General features: G+C 47.4%; 1 long non-coding RNA gene across 1 annotated transcript in view; it reads left to right on the forward strand.

Moving 5' to 3' along the window:
* Window positions 1–10,754, forward strand: part of LOC125774517 (uncharacterized) — a 55,469-nt gene extending 44,715 nt beyond the window's left edge. Inside the window, exons 2-3 of the long non-coding RNA XR_007420998.1 lie at window positions 765–1,184; window positions 10,187–10,754. This is a non-coding gene — a long non-coding RNA (uncharacterized LOC125774517). The remainder of the gene's footprint in view (window positions 1–764; window positions 1,185–10,186) is intronic.
* Window positions 10,755–14,412: the final 3,658 nt, after the last annotated feature.

The following is a 14,412-nucleotide window of genomic DNA, read 5'->3' on the forward strand; positions in this document are numbered from 1 at the left end:
TAGCTAAGGTGTCTTGGCTAAGGTGTCTTGGCTAATGTGTCTTGGCTAATGTGTCTTGGCTAAGGTGTCTTGGCTAAGGTGTCTTGGCTAATGTGTCTCGGCTAAAGTGTCTTGGCTAAGGTGTCTTGGCTAAGGTGTCTTGGCTAAGGTGTCTTGGCTAATGTGTCTCGGCTAAAGTGTCTTGACTAATGTGTCTCGGCTAAGGTGTCTTGGCTAAAGTGTCTTGGCTAAGGTGTCTTGGCTAAAGTGTCTTGGCTAATGTGTCTCGGCTAATGTGTCTTGGCTAAGGTGTCTTGGCTAAGGTGTCTTGGCTAAGGTGTCTTGGCTAATGTGTCTTGGCTAAGGTGTCTTGGCTAATGTGTCTTGGCTAATGTGTCTTGGCTAAGGTGTCTTGGCTAAGGTGTCTTGACTAATGTGTCTCGGCTAAAGTGTCTTGGCTAAGGTGTCTCGGCTAAGGTGTCTTGGCTAATGTGTGTCGGCTAAGGTGTCTTGGCTAATGTGTCTTGGCTAATGTGTCTTGGCTAATGTGTCTTGGCTAAAGTGTCTTGGCTAATGTGTCTCGGCTAAAGTGTCTTGGCTAAGGTGTCTTGGCTAAGGTGTCTTAGCTAAGGTGTCTTGACTAATGTGTCTCGGCTAAGGTGTCTTGGCTAAAGTGTCTTGGCTAAGGTGTCTCGGCTAATGTGTCTTGGCTAAGGTGTCTTGGCTAAGGTGTCTTGGCTAAGGTGTCTTGGCTAATGTGTCTTGGCTAAGGTGTCTTGGCTAAGGTGTCTTGGCTAATGTGTCTTGGCTAAGGTGTCTTGGCTAAGGTGTCTTGGCTAATGTGTCTCGGCTAAAGTGTCTTGGCTAAGGTGTCTTGGCTAAGGTGTCTTGGCTAAGGTGTCTTGGCTAATGTGTCTCGGCTAAAGTGTCTTGGCTAAGGTGTCTTGGCTAAGGTGTCTTGGCTAAGGTGTCTTGGCTAAGGTGTCTTGGCTAATGTGTCTCGGCTAAGGTGTCTTGGCTAAAGTGTCTTGGCTAAGTTGTCTCGGCTAAGGTGTCTTGGCTAATGTGTCTTGGTTAAGGTGTCTTGGCTAAGGTGTCTTGGCTAAGGTGTCTTGGCTAAGGTGTCTTGGCTAATGTGTCTCGGCTAAGGTGTCTTGGCTAATGTGTCTTGGCTAAAGTGTCTTGGCTAAAGTGTCTTGGCTAAGGTGTCTTGGCTAATGTGTCTTGGCTAAGGTGTCTTGGCTAAGGTGTCTTGGCTAAGGTGTCTTGGCTAAGGTGTCTTGGCTAATGTGTCTCGGCTAAGGTGTCTTGGCTATTGTGTCTTGGCTAAGGTGTCTTGGCTAATGCGTCTTGGCTAAGGTGTCTTGGCTAATGTGTCTTGGCTAAGGTGTCTTGGCTAAGGTGTCTTGGCTAAGGTGTCTTGGCTAAGGTGTCTTGGCTAAGGTGTCTTGGCTAAGGTGTCTTGGCTAATGTGTCTTGGCTAAGGTGTCTTGGCTAAGGTGTCTTGGCTAAGGTGTCTTGGCTAAGGTGTCTCGGCTAAGGTGTCTTGGCTAAGGTGTCTTGGCTAAGGTGTCTTGGCTAAGGTGTCTTGGCTAAGGTGTCTCGGCTAAGGTGTCTTGGCTAAGGTGTCTTGGCTAATGTGTCTTGGCTAAGGTGTCTTGGCTAAGGTGTCTTGGCTAATGTGTCTTGGCTAAGGTGTCTTGGCTAATGTGTCTTGGCTAAGGTGTCTTGGCTTAGGTGTCTTGGCTAATGTGTCTTGGCTAAGGTGTCTTGGCTAAGGTGTCTTGGCTAATGTGTCTCGGCTAAGGTGTCTTGGCTAAAGTGTCTTGGCTAATGTGTTTTGGCTAAGGTGTCTTGGCTAAGGTGTCTCGGCTAAGGTGTCTTGGCTAAGGTGTCTTGGCTAAGGTGTCTTGGCTAATGTGTCTTGGCTAATGTGTCTTGGCTAATGTGTCTTGGCTAAGGTGTCTTGGCTAAGGTGTCTTGGCTAAGGTGTCTTGGCTAATGTGTCTTGGCTAATGTGTCTCGGCTAAGGTGTCTTGGCTAATGTGTCTTGGCTAAGGTGTCTTGGCTAAGGTGTCTTGGCTAAGGTGTCTTGGCTAAGGTGTCTTGGCTAATGTGTCTTGGCTAAGGTGTCTTGGCTAATGTGTCTTGGCTAAGGTGTCTTGGCTTAGGTGTCTTGGCTAAGGTGTCTTGGCTAAGGTGTCTTGGCTAATGTGTCTCGGCTAAGGTGTCTTGGCTAATGTGTGTCGGCTAAGGTGTCTTGGCTAATGTGTCTTGGCTAATGTATCTTGGCTAATGTGTCTTGGCTAAAGTGTCTTGGCTAAGGTGTCTTGGCTAATGTGTCTTGGCTAAGGTGTCTTGGCTAATGTGTCTTGGCTAAGGTGTCTTGGCTAATGTGTCTTGGTTAAGGTGTCTCGGCTAAGGTGTCTTGGCTAAAGTGTCTCGGCTAAAGTGTCTTGGCTAAGGTGTCTTGGCTAAGGTGTCTTGGCTAAGGTTTCTTGGCTAAGGTGTCTTGGCTAATGTGTCTCGGCTAAGGTGTCTTGGCTAAGGTGTCTTGGCTAAGGTTTCTTGGCTAAGGTGTCTTGGCTAAGGTGTCTCGGCTAAGGTGTCTTGGCTAAGGTGTCTTGGCTAATGTGTCTTGGCTAAGGTGTCTTGGCTAAGGTGTCTTGGCTAATGTGTCTTGGCTAAGGTGTCTTGGCTAATGTGTCTCGGCTAAAGTGTCTCGGCTAAGGTGTCTTGGCTAAGGTGTCTTGGCTAATGTGTCTTGGCTATTGTGTCTTGGCAAATGTGTCTTGCCTAATGTGTCTTGGCTAATGTGTCTCGGCTAATGTGTCTTGGCTAATGTGTTTTGGCTAAGGTGTCTTGGCTAATGTGTCTTGGCTAAGGTGTCTTGGCTAAGGTGTCTTGGCTAAGGTGTCTTGGCTAAGGTGTCTTGGCTAAGGTGTCTTGGCTAATGTGTCTCGGCTAAGGTGTCTTGGCTAAAGTGTCTTGGCTAAGGTGTCTTGGCTAAGGTGTCTTGGCTAAGGTGTCTTGGCTAAGGTGTCTTGGCTAATGTGTCTTGGCTAATGTGTCTCTGCTAATGTGTCTTGGCTAAGGTGTCTTGGCTAAGGTGTCTTGGCTAAGGTGTCTTGGCTAATGTGTCTTGGCTAAGGTGTCTTGGCTAATGTGTCTTGGCTAAGGTGTCTTGGCTAAAGTGTCTTGGCTAAGGTGTCTTGGCTAAGGTGTCTTGGCTAAGGTGTCTTGGCTAAGGTGTCTTGGCTAATGTGTCTCGGCTAAAGTGTCTTGGCTAAGGTGTCTTGGCTAAAGTGTCTCGGCTAAAGTGTCTTGGCTAAGGTGTCTTGGCTAAGGTGTCTTGGCTAAGGTTTCTTGGCTAAGGTGTCTTGGCTAAAGTGTCTCGGCTAAGGTGTCTTGGCTAAGGTGTCTTGGCTAAGGTGTCTTGGCTAAGGTGTCTTGGCTAAGGTGTCTTGGCTAATGTGTCTTGGCTAAGGTGTCTTGGCTAATGTGTCTCGGCTAAAGTGTCTCGGCTAAGGTGTCTTGGCTAAGGTGTCTTGGCTAATGTGTCTTGGCTAATGTGTCTTGGCTAAGGTGTCTTGCCTAATGTGTCTTGGCTAATGTGTCTCGGCTAATGTGTCTTGGCTAATGTGTCTTGGCTAATGTGTCTCTGCTAATGTGTCTTGGCTAAGGTGTCTTGGCTAAGGTGTCTTGGCTTAGGTGTCTTGGCTAAGGTGTCTTGGCTAAGGTGTCTTGGCTAAGGTTTCTTGGCTAAGGTGTCTTGGCTAATGTGTCTCGGCTAAGGTGTCTTGGCTAATGTGTGTCGGCTAAGGTGTCTTGGCTAATGTGTCTTGGCTAATGTGTCTTGGCTAATGTGTCTTGGCTAAGGTGTCTTGGCTAAGGTGTCTTGGCTAATGTGTCTTGGCTAATGTGTCTCTGCTAATGTGTCTTGGCTAAGGTGTCTTGGCTAAGGTGTCTTGGCTAAGGTGTCTTGGCTAATGTGTCTCGGCTAATGTGTCTTGGCTAAGGTGTCTTGGCTAATGTGTCTCGGCTAAAGTGTCTTGGCTAAGGTGTCTTGGCTAAGGTGTCTTGGCTAAGGTGTCTTGGCTAATGTGTCTCGGCTAAAGTGTCTTGGCTAAGGTGTCTTGGCTAAAGTGTCTCGGCTAAAGTGTCTTGGCTAAGGTGTCTTGGCTAAGGTGTCTTGGCTAAGGTTTCTTGGCTAAGGTGTCTTGGCTAATGTGTCTCGGCTAAGGTGTCTTGGCTAAGGTGTCTTGGCTAATGTGTCTTGGCTAAGGTGTCTTGGCTAAGGTGTCTTGGCTAATGTGTCTTGGCTAAGGTGTCTTGGCTAATGTGTCTCGGCTAAAGTGTCTCGGCTAAGGTGTCTTGGCTAAGGTGTCTTGGCTAATGTGTCTTGGCTAATGTGTCTTGGCAAATGTGTCTTGCCTAATGTGTCTTGGCTAATGTGTCTCGGCTAATGTGTCTTGGCTAAGGTGAATTGGCTAAGGTGTCTTGGCTAAGGTGTCTTGGCTAATGTGTCTTGGCTAATGTGTCTTGGCTAAGGTGAATTGGCTAATGTGTCTCGGCTAATGTGTCTTGGCTAAGGTGAATTATCTAAGGTGTCTTGGCTATTGTGTCTTGGCTAATGTGTCTTGGCTAATGTGTCTTGGCTAAGGTGAATTGGCTAAGGTGTCTTGGCTAAGGTGTCTTGGCTAAGGTGTCTTAGCTAAGGTGTCTTGACTAATGTGTCTCGGCTAAGGTGTCTTGGCTAAAGTGTCTTGGCTAAGGTGTCTTGGCTAAAGTGTCTTGGCTAATGTGTCTCGGCTAATGTGTCTTGGCTAAGGTGTCTTGGCTAAGGTGTCTTGGCTAATGTGTCTTGGCTAAGGTGTCTTGGCTAATGTGTCTCGGCTAAAGTGTCTCGGCTAAGGTGTCTTGGCTAAGGTGTCTTGGCTAATGTGTCTTGGCTAATGTGTCTTGGAAAATGTGTCTTGCCTAATGTGTCTTGGCTAATGTGTCTCGGCTAATGTGTCTTGGCTAAGGTGAATTGGCTAAGGTGTCTTGGCTAAGGTGTCTTGGCTAATGTGTCTTGGCTAATGTGTCTTGGCTAAGGTGAATTGGCTAATGTGTCTCGGCTAATGTGTCTTGGCTAAGGTGAATTGGCTAAGGTGTCTTGGCTAATGTGTCTTGGCTAATGTGTCTTGGCTAATGTGTCTTGGCTAAGGTGAATTGGCTAAGGTGTCTTGGCTAAGGTGTCTTGGCTAAGGTGTCTTGGTTAAGGTGTCTTGGCTAAGGTGTCTTGGCTAAGGTGTCTTGGCTAAAGTGTCTTGGCTAAGGTGTCTTGGCTAAAGTGTCTTGGCTAATGTGTCTCGGCTAATGTGTCTTGGCTAAGGTGTCTTGGCTAAGGTGTCTTGGCTAAGGTGTCTTGGCTAATGTGTCTTGGCTAAGGTGTCTTGGCTAATGTGTCTTGGCTAATGTGTCTTGGCTAAGGTGTCTCGGCTAAGGTGTCTTGGCTAATGTGTGTCGGCTAAGGTGTCTTGGCTAATGTGTGTCGGCTAAGGTGTCTTGGCTAATGTGTCTTGGCTAATGTGTCTTGGCTAATGTGTCTTGGCTAAAGTGTCTTGGCTAATGTGTCTCGGCTAAAGTGTCTTGGCTAAGGTGTCTTGGCTAAGGTGTCTTGGCTAATGTGTCTTGGCTAAGGTGTCTTGGCTAAAGTGTCTTGGCTAATGTGTCTTGGCTAAGGTGTCTTGGCTAAGGTGTCTCGGCTAAGGTGTCTTGGCTAAGGTGTCTTGGCTAAGGTGTCTTGGCTAATGTGTCTTGGCTAAGGTTTCTTGGCTAAGGTGTCTTGGCTAATGTGTCTCGGCTAAGGTGTCTTGGCTAAGGTGTCTTGGCTAATGTGTCTTGGCTAAGGTGTCTTGGCTAAGGTGTCTTGGCTAAGGTGTCTTGGCTAAGGTGTCTTGGCTAATGTGTCTTGGCTAAGGTGTCTTGGCTAAGGTGTCTTGGCTAATGTGTCTTGGCTAAGGTGTCTTGGCTAATGTGTGTCGGCTAAGGTGTCTTGGCTAATGTGTCTTGGCTAATGTGTCTTGGCTAATGTGTCTTGGCAAATGTGTCTTGGCTAAGGTGTCTTGGCTAATGTGTCTTGGCTAAGGTGTCTTGGCTAAGGTGTCTTGGCTTAGGTGTCTTGGCTAATGTGTCTTGGCTAAGGTGTCTTGGCTAATGTGTCTTGGCTAAGGTGTCTTGGCTAATGTGTCTTGGTTAAGGTGTCTCGGCTAAGGTGTCTTGGCTAAAGTGTCTCGGCTAAAGTGTCTTGGCTAAGGTGTCTTGGCTAAGGTGTCTTGGCTAAGGTTTCTTGGCTAAGGTGTCTTGGCTAATGTGTCTCGGCTAAGGTGTCTTGGCTAATGTGTCTCGGCTTAAGTGTCTCGGCTAAGGTGTCTTGGCTAAGGTGTCTTGGCTAATGTGTCTTGGCTAATGTGTCTTGGCAAATGTGTCTTGCCTAATGTGTCTTGGCTAATGTGTCTCGGCTAATGTGTCTTGGCTAATGTGTTTTGGCTAAGGTGTCTTGGCTAATGTGTCTTGGTTAAGGTGTCTCGGCTAAGGTGTCTTGGCTAAAGTGTCTCGGCTAAAGTGTCTTGGCTAAGGTGTCTTGGCTAATGTGTCTTGGCTAAGGTGTCTTGGCTAAGGTGTCTTGGCTAATGTGTCTTGGCTAAGGTGTCTTGGCTAATGTGTCTCGGCTAAAGTGTCTCGGCTAAGGTGTCTTGGCTAAGGTGTCTTGGCTAATGTGTCTTGGCTAATGTGTCTTGGCAAATGTGTCTTGCCTAATGTGTCTTGGCTAATGTGTCTCGGCTAAAGTGTCTTGGCTAATGTGTTTTGGCTAAGGTGTCTTGGCTAATGTGTCTTGGCTAAGGTGTCTTGGCTAAGGTGTCTTGGCTAAGGTGTCTTGGCTAAGGTGTCTTGGCTAAGGTGTCTTGGCTAATGTGTCTCGGCTAAGGTGTCTTGGCTAAAGTGTCTTGGCTAAGGTGTCTTGGCTAATGTGTCTTGGCTAAGGTGTCTTGGCTAATGTGTGTCGGCTAAGGTGTCTTGGCTAATGTGTCTTGGCTAATGTGTCTTGGCTAATGTGTCTTGGCAAATGTGTCTTGGCTAAGGTGTCTTGGCTAATGTGTCTTGGCTAAGGTGTCTTGGCTAAGGTGTCTTGGCTTAGGTGTCTTGGCTAATGTGTCTTGGCTAAGGTGTCTTGGCTAATGTGTCTTGGCTAAGGTGTCTTGGCTAATGTGTCTTGGCTAAGGTGTCTTGGCTAATGTGTCTCGGCTAAGGTGTCTTGGCTAAGGTGTCTTGGCTAATGTGTCTTGGCTAAGGTGTCTTGGCTAAGGTGTCTTGGCTAATGTGTCTTGGCTAAAGTGTCTTGGCTTAGGTGTCTTGGCTAATGTGTCTCGGCTAAGGTGTCTTGGCTAAGGTGTCTTGGCTAATGTGTCTTGGCTAATGTGTCTTGGCTAAGGTGTCTTGGCTAAGGTGTCTTGGCTAATGTGTCTTGGCTAATGTGTCTTGGCTAAGGTGTCTTGGCTAAGGTATCTTGGCTAATGTGTCTTGGCTAAGGTGTCTTGGCTAATGTGTCTTGGCTAATGTGTCTTGGCTAAGGTGTCTTGGCTAAGGTGTCTTGGCTAAGGTGTCTTGGCTAAGGTGTCTTGGCTAATGTGTCTTGGCTAAGGTGTCTTGGCTAATGTGTCTCGGCTAAGGTGTCTTGGCTAATGTGTCTTGGCTAAGGTGTCTTGGCTAAGGTGTCTTGGCTAATGTGTCTTGGCTAAGGTGTCTTGGCTAAGGTGTCTTGGCTAATGTGTCTCGGCTAAGGTGTCTTGGCTAAGGTGTCTTGGCTAAGGTGTCTTGGCTAATGTGTCTTGGCTAAGGTGTCTTGGCTAATGTGTCTTGGCTAATGTGTCTTGGCTAAGGTGTCTTGGCTAAGGTTTCTTGGCTAAGGTGTCTTGGCTAAGGTGTCTTGGCTAATGTGTCTTGGCTAATGTGTCTCTGCTAATGTGTCTTGGCTAAGGTGTCTTGGCTAAGGTGTCTTGGCTAAGGTGTCTTGGCTAAGCTGTCTTGGCTAAGGTGTCTTGGCTAAGGTGTCTTGGCTAAGGTGTCTTGGCTAATGTGTCTCTGCTAATGTGTCTTGGCTAAGGTGTCTTGGCTAAGGTGTCTTGGCTAAGGTGTCTTGGCTAATGTGTCTTGGCTAAGGTGTCTTGGCTAATGTGTCTCGGCTAAGGTGTCTTGGCTAATGTGTCTTGGCTAAGGTGTCTTGGCTAAGGTGTCTTGGCTAATGTGTCTTGGCTAAGGTGTCTTGGCTAATGTGTCTTGGCTAAGGTGTCTTGGCTTAGGTGTCTTGGCTAAGGTGTCTTGGCTAATGTGTCTTGGCTAAGGTGTCTTGGCTAAGGTGTCTTGGCTAATGTGTCTCGGCTAAGGTGTCTTGGCTAAGGTGTCTTGGCTAATGTGTCTTGGCTAAGGTGTCTTGGCTAAGGTGTCTCGGCTAAGGTGTCTTGGCTAAGGTGTCTTGGCTAAGGTGTCTTGGCTAATGTGTCTTGGCTAATGTGTCTTGGCTAAGGTGTCTTGGCTAAGGTGTCTTGGCTAAGGTGTCTTGGCTAAGGTGTCTTGGCTAATGTGTCTCGGCTAAGGTGTCTTGGCTAATGTGTCTTGGCTAAGGTGTCTTGGCTAAGGTGTCTTGGCTAATGTGTCTTGGCTAAGGTGTCTTGGCTAATGTGTCTTGGCTAAGGTGTCTTGGCTTAGGTGTCTTGGCTAAGGTGTCTTGGCTAAGGTGTCTTGGCTAATGTGTCTCGGCTAAGGTGTCTTGGCTTATGTGTGTCGGCTAAGGTGTCTTGGCTAATGTGTCTTGGCTAATGTGTCTTGGCTAATGTGTCTTGGCTAAAGTGTCTTGGCTTAGGTGTCTTGGCTAATGTGTCTTGGCTAAGGTGTCTTGGCTAATGTGTCTTGGCTAAGGTGTCTTGGCTAATGTGTCTTGGTTAAGGTGTCTCGGCTAAGGTGTCTTGGCTAAAGTGTCTCGGCTAAAGTGTCTTGGCTAAGGTGTCTTGGCTAAGGTGTCTTGGCTAAGGTTTCTTGGCTAAGGTGTCTTGGCTAATGTGTCTCGGCTAAGGTGTCTTGGCTAAGGTGTCTTGGCTAATGTGTCTTGGCTAAGGTGTCTTGGCTAAGGTGTCTTGGCTAATGTGTCTTGGATAAGGTGTCTTGGCTAATGTGTCTCGGCTAAAGTGTCTCGGCTAAGGTGTCTTGGCTAAGGTGTCTTGGCTAATGTGTCTTGGCTAATGTGTCTTGGCTAATGTGTCTTGGCAAATGTGTCTTGGCTAAGGTGTCTTGGCTAATGTGTCTTGGCTAAGGTGTCTTGGCTAAGGTGTCTTGGCTTAGGTGTCTTGGCTAATGTGTCTTGGCTAAGGTGTCTTGGCTAATGTGTCTTGGCTAAGGTGTCTTGGCTAATGTGTCTTGGTTAAGGTGTCTCGGCTAAGGTGTCTTGGCTAAAGTGTCTCGGCTAAAGTGTCTTGGCTAAGGTGTCTTGGCTAAGGTGTCTTGGCTAAGGTTTCTTGGCTAAGGTGTCTTGGCTAATGTGTCTCGGCTAAGGTGTCTTGGCTAATGTGTCTCGGCTTAAGTGTCTCGGCTAAGGTGTCTTGGCTAAGGTGTCTTGGCTAATGTGTCTTGGCTAATGTGTCTTGGCAAATGTGTCTTGCCTAATGTGTCTTGGCTAATGTGTCTCGGCTAATGTGTCTTGGCTAATGTGTTTTGGCTAAGGTGTCTTGGCTAATGTGTCTTGGTTAAGGTGTCTCGGCTAAGGTGTCTTGGCTAAAGTGTCTCGGCTAAAGTGTCTTGGCTAAGGTGTCTTGGCTAATGTGTCTTGGCTAAGGTGTCTTGGCTAAGGTGTCTTGGCTAATGTGTCTTGGCTAAGGTGTCTTGGCTAATGTGTCTCGGCTAAAGTGTCTCGGCTAAGGTGTCTTGGCTAAGGTGTCTTGGCTAATGTGTCTTGGCTAATGTGTCTTGGCAAATGTGTCTTGCCTAATGTGTCTTGGCTAATGTGTCTCGGCTAAAGTGTCTTGGCTAATGTGTTTTGGCTAAGGTGTCTTGGCTAATGTGTCTTGGCTAAGGTGTCTTGGCTAAGGTGTCTTGGCTAAGGTGTCTTGGCTAAGGTGTCTTGGCTAAGGTGTCTTGGCTAAAGTGTCTCGCCTAAAGTGTCTTGGCTAAGGTGTCTTGGCTAATGTGTCTTGGCTAAGGTGTCTTGGCTAAGGTGTCTTGGCTAATGTGTCTTGGCTAATGTGTCTTGGCTAAGGTGTCTTGGCTAAGGTATCTTGGCTAATGTGTCTTGGCTAAGGTGTCTTGGCTAATGTGTCTTGGCTAATGTGTCTTGGCTAAGGTGTCTTGGCTAAGGTGTCTTGGCTAAGGTGTCTTGGCTAAGGTGTCTTGGCTAATGTGTCTTGGCTAAGGTGTCTTGGCTAATGTGTCTCGGCTAAGGTGTCTTGGCTAATGTGTCTTGGCTAAGGTGTCTTGGCTAAGGTGTCTTGGCTAATGTGTCTTGGCTAAGGTGTCTTGGCTAAGGTGTCTTGGCTAATGTGTCTCGGCTAAGGTGTCTTGGCTAAGGTGTCTTGGCTAAGGTGTCTTGGCTAATGTGTCTTGGCTAAGGTGTCTTGGCTAATGTGTCTTGGCTAATGTGTCTTGGCTAAGGTGTCTTGGCTAAGGTTTCTTGGCTAAGGTGTCTTGGCTAAGGTGTCTTGGCTAATGTGTCTTGGCTAATGTGTCTCTGCTAATGTGTCTTGGCTAAGGTGTCTTGGCTAAGGTGTCTTGGCTAAGGTGTCTTGGCTAAGGTGTCTTGGCTAAGGTGTCTTGGCTAAGGTGTCTTGGCTAAGGTGTCTTGGCTAAGGTGTCTTGGCTAATGTGTCTCTGCTAATGTGTCTTGGCTAAGGTGTCTTGGCTAAGGTGTCTTGGCTAAGGTGTCTTGGCTAATGTGTCTTGGCTAAGGTGTCTTGGCTAATGTGTCTCGGCTAAGGTGTCTTGGCTAATGTGTCTTGGCTAAGGTGTCTTGGCTAAGGTGTCTTGGCTAATGTGTCTTGGCTAAGGTGTCTTGGCTAATGTGTCTTGGCTAAGGTGTCTTGGCTTAGGTGTCTTGGCTAAGGTGTCTTGGCTAATGTGTCTTGGCTAAGGTGTCTTGGCTAAGGTGTCTTGGCTAATGTGTCTTGGCTAAGGTGTCTTGGCTAAGGTGTCTTGGCTAATGTGTCTTGGCTAAGGTGTCTTGGCTAAGGTGTCTCGGCTAAGGTGTCTTGGCTAAGGTGTCTTGGCTAAGGTGTCTTGGCTAATGTGTCTTGGCTAATGTGTCTTGGCTAAGGTGTCTTGGCTAAGGTGTCTTGGCTAAGGTGTCTTGGCTAAGGTGTCTTGGCTAATGTGTCTCGGCTAAGGTGTCTTGGCTAATGTGTCTTGGCTAAGGTGTCTTGGCTAAGGTGTCTTGGCTAATGTGTCTTGGCTAAGGTGTCTTGGCTAATGTGTCTTGGCTAAGGTGTCTTGGCTTAGGTGTCTTGGCTAAGGTGTCTTGGCTAAGGTGTCTTGGCTAATGTGTCTCGGCTAAGGTGTCTTGGCTTATGTGTGTCGGCTAAGGTGTCTTGGCTAATGTGTCTTGGCTAATGTGTCTTGGCTAATGTGTCTTGGCTAAAGTGTCTTGGCTTAGGTGTCTTGGCTAATGTGTCTTGGCTAAGGTGTCTTGGCTAATGTGTCTTGGCTAAGGTGTCTTGGCTAATGTGTCTTGGTTAAGGTGTCTCGGCTAAGGTGTCTTGGCTAAAGTGTCTCGGCTAAAGTGTCTTGGCTAAGGTGTCTTGGCTAAGGTGTCTTGGCTAAGGTTTCTTGGCTAAGGTGTCTTGGCTAATGTGTCTCGGCTAAGGTGTCTTGGCTAAGGTGTCTTGGCTAATGTGTCTTGGCTAAGGTGTCTTGGCTAAGGTGTCTTGGCTAATGTGTCTTGGATAAGGTGTCTTGGCTAATGTGTCTCGGCTAAAGTGTCTCGGCTAAGGTGTCTTGGCTAAGGTGTCTTGGCTAATGTGTCTTGGCTAATGTGTCTTGGCAAATGTGTCTTGCCTAATGTGTCTTGGCTAATGTGTCTCGGCTAATGTGTCTTGGCTAATGTGTTTTGGCTAAGGTGTCTTGGCTAATGTGTCTTGGCTAAGGTGTCTTGGCTAAGGTGTCTTGGCTAAGGTGTCTTGGCTAAGGTGTCTTGGCTAAGGTGTCTTGGCTAATGTGTCTTGGTTAAAGTGTCTTGGCTAAGGTGTCTTGGCTAAGGTTTCTTGGCTAAGGTGTCTTGGCTAATGTGTCTTGGCTAAGGTGTCTTGGCTAAAGTGTCTTGGCTAATGTGTCTTGGCTAAGGTGTCTTGGCTAATGTGTCTTGGCTAAGGTGTCTTGGCTAATGTGTCTTGGCTAAGGTGTCTTGGCTAAAGTGTCTCGGCTAAAGTGTCTTGGCTAAGGTGTCTTGGCTAAGGTGTCTTGGCTAAGGTGTCTTGGCTAAGGTGTCTTGGCTAAGGTGTCTTGGCTAAGGCGTCTTGACTAATGTGTCTTGGCTAATGTGTCTTGGCTAAAGTGTCTTGGCTTAGGTGTCTTGGCTAATGTGTCTTGGCTAATGTGTCTCGGCTAATGTGTCTTGGCTAAGGTGTCTTGGGTAATGTGTCTTGGCTAAAGTGTCTCGGCTAAAGTGTCTTGGCTAAGGTGTCTTGGCTAAGGTGTCTTGGCTAAGGTTTCTTGGCTAAGGTGTCTTGGCTAATGTGTCTCGGCTAAGGTGTCTTGGCTAAGGTGTCTTGGCTAATGTGTCTTGGCTAAGGTGTCTTGGCTAAGGTGTCTTGGCTAATGTGTCTTGGCTAAGGTGTCTTGGCTAAGGTGTCTCGGCTAAAGTGTCTCGGCTAAGGTGTCTTGGCTAAGGTGTCTTGGCTAATGTGTCTTGGCTAATGTGTCTTGGCAAATGTGTCTTGCCCAATGTGTCTTGGCTAATGTGTCTCGGCTAATGTGTCTTGGCTAATGTGTTTTGGCTAAGGTGTCTTGGCTAATGTGTCTTGGCTAATGTGTCTTGGCTTATGTGTCTTGGCTAAGGTGTCTTGGCTAAGGTGTCTTGGCTAAGGTGTCTTGGCTAAGGTGTCTTGGCTAATGTGTCTCGGCTAAGGTGTCTTGGCTAAAGTGTCTTGGTTAAGGTGTCTTGGCTAAGGTGTCTTGGCTAATGTGTCTCGGCTAATGTGTCTTGGCTAATGTGTCTTTGCTAAGGTGTCTTGGCTAAGGTGTATTGGCTAAGGTGTCTTGGCTAATGTGTCTCGGCTAATGTGTCTTGGCTAATGTGTCTTGGCTAAGGTGTCTTGGCTAAGGTGTCTTGGCTTAAGTGTCTTGGCTAAGGTGTCTTGGCTAAGGTGTCTTGGCTAAGGTGTCTTGGCTAAGGTGTCTTGGCTAAGGTGTCTTGGCTAATGTGTCTTGGCTAAGGTGTCTCGGCTAAGGTGTCTTGGCTAAAGTGTCTTGGCTAATGTGTCTTGGCTAAGGTGTCTTGGCTAATGTGTCTTGGCTTAGGTGTCTTGGCTAAGGTGTCTTGGCTAAGGTGTCTTGGCTAAGGTGTCTTGGCTAATGTGTCTTGGCTAAGGTGTCTTGGCTAAGGTGTCTTGGCTAATGTGTCTTGGCTAAGGTGTCTTGGCTAAGGTGTCTTGGCTAATGTGTCTCGGCTAAGGTGTCTTGGCTAAGGTGTCTTGGCTAAGGTGACTTGGCTAAGGTGTCTTGGCTAAGGTGTCTTGGCTAAGGTGTCTTGGCTAAGGTGTCTTGGCTAAGGTGTCTTGGCTAAGGTGTCTTGGCTTAGGTGTCTTGGCTAATGTGTCTTGGCTAAGGTGTCTTGGCTAATGTGTCTCGGCTAATGTGTCTTGGCTAATGTGTCTTTGCTAAGGTGTCTTGGCTAAGGTGTCTTGGCTAATGTGTCTCGGCTAAGGTGTCTTGGCTAATGTGTCTTGGCTAAGGTGTCTTGGCTAAGGTGTCTTGGCTATTGTGTCTTGGCTAAGGTGTCTTGGCTAACGTGTCTCGGCTAAGGTGTCTTGGCTAAGGTGTCGCGGCTAAGGTGTCTTGGCTAAGGTGTCTTGGCTAAGGTGTCTTGGCTAATGTGTCTTGGCTAAGGTGTCTTGGCTTAGGTGTCTTGGCTAAGGTGTCTTGGCTAAGGTGTCTTGGCTAATGTGTCTTGGCTAATGTGTCTCTGCTAATGTGTCTTGGCTAAGGTGTCTTGGCTAATGTGTCTTGGCTAAGGTGTCTTGGCTAAGGTGTCTTGGCTAAGGTGTCTTGGCTAAGGTGTCTTGGCTAATGTGTCTTGGCTAATGTGTCTCTGCTAATGTGTCTTGGCTAAGGTGTCTTGGCTTCCCATTCAAACAGTAGTATCCTGCGGCTTCGAGGGGTTCGTCATCGCCCTGATCAACGGAGTATATTTCT

This window comes from Anopheles funestus, unplaced genomic scaffold, assembly GCF_943734845.2.
Source record: "Anopheles funestus unplaced genomic scaffold, idAnoFuneDA-416_04 scaffold_16_ctg1, whole genome shotgun sequence".
NCBI classification, from domain to species: domain Eukaryota; kingdom Metazoa; phylum Arthropoda; class Insecta; order Diptera; family Culicidae; genus Anopheles; species Anopheles funestus.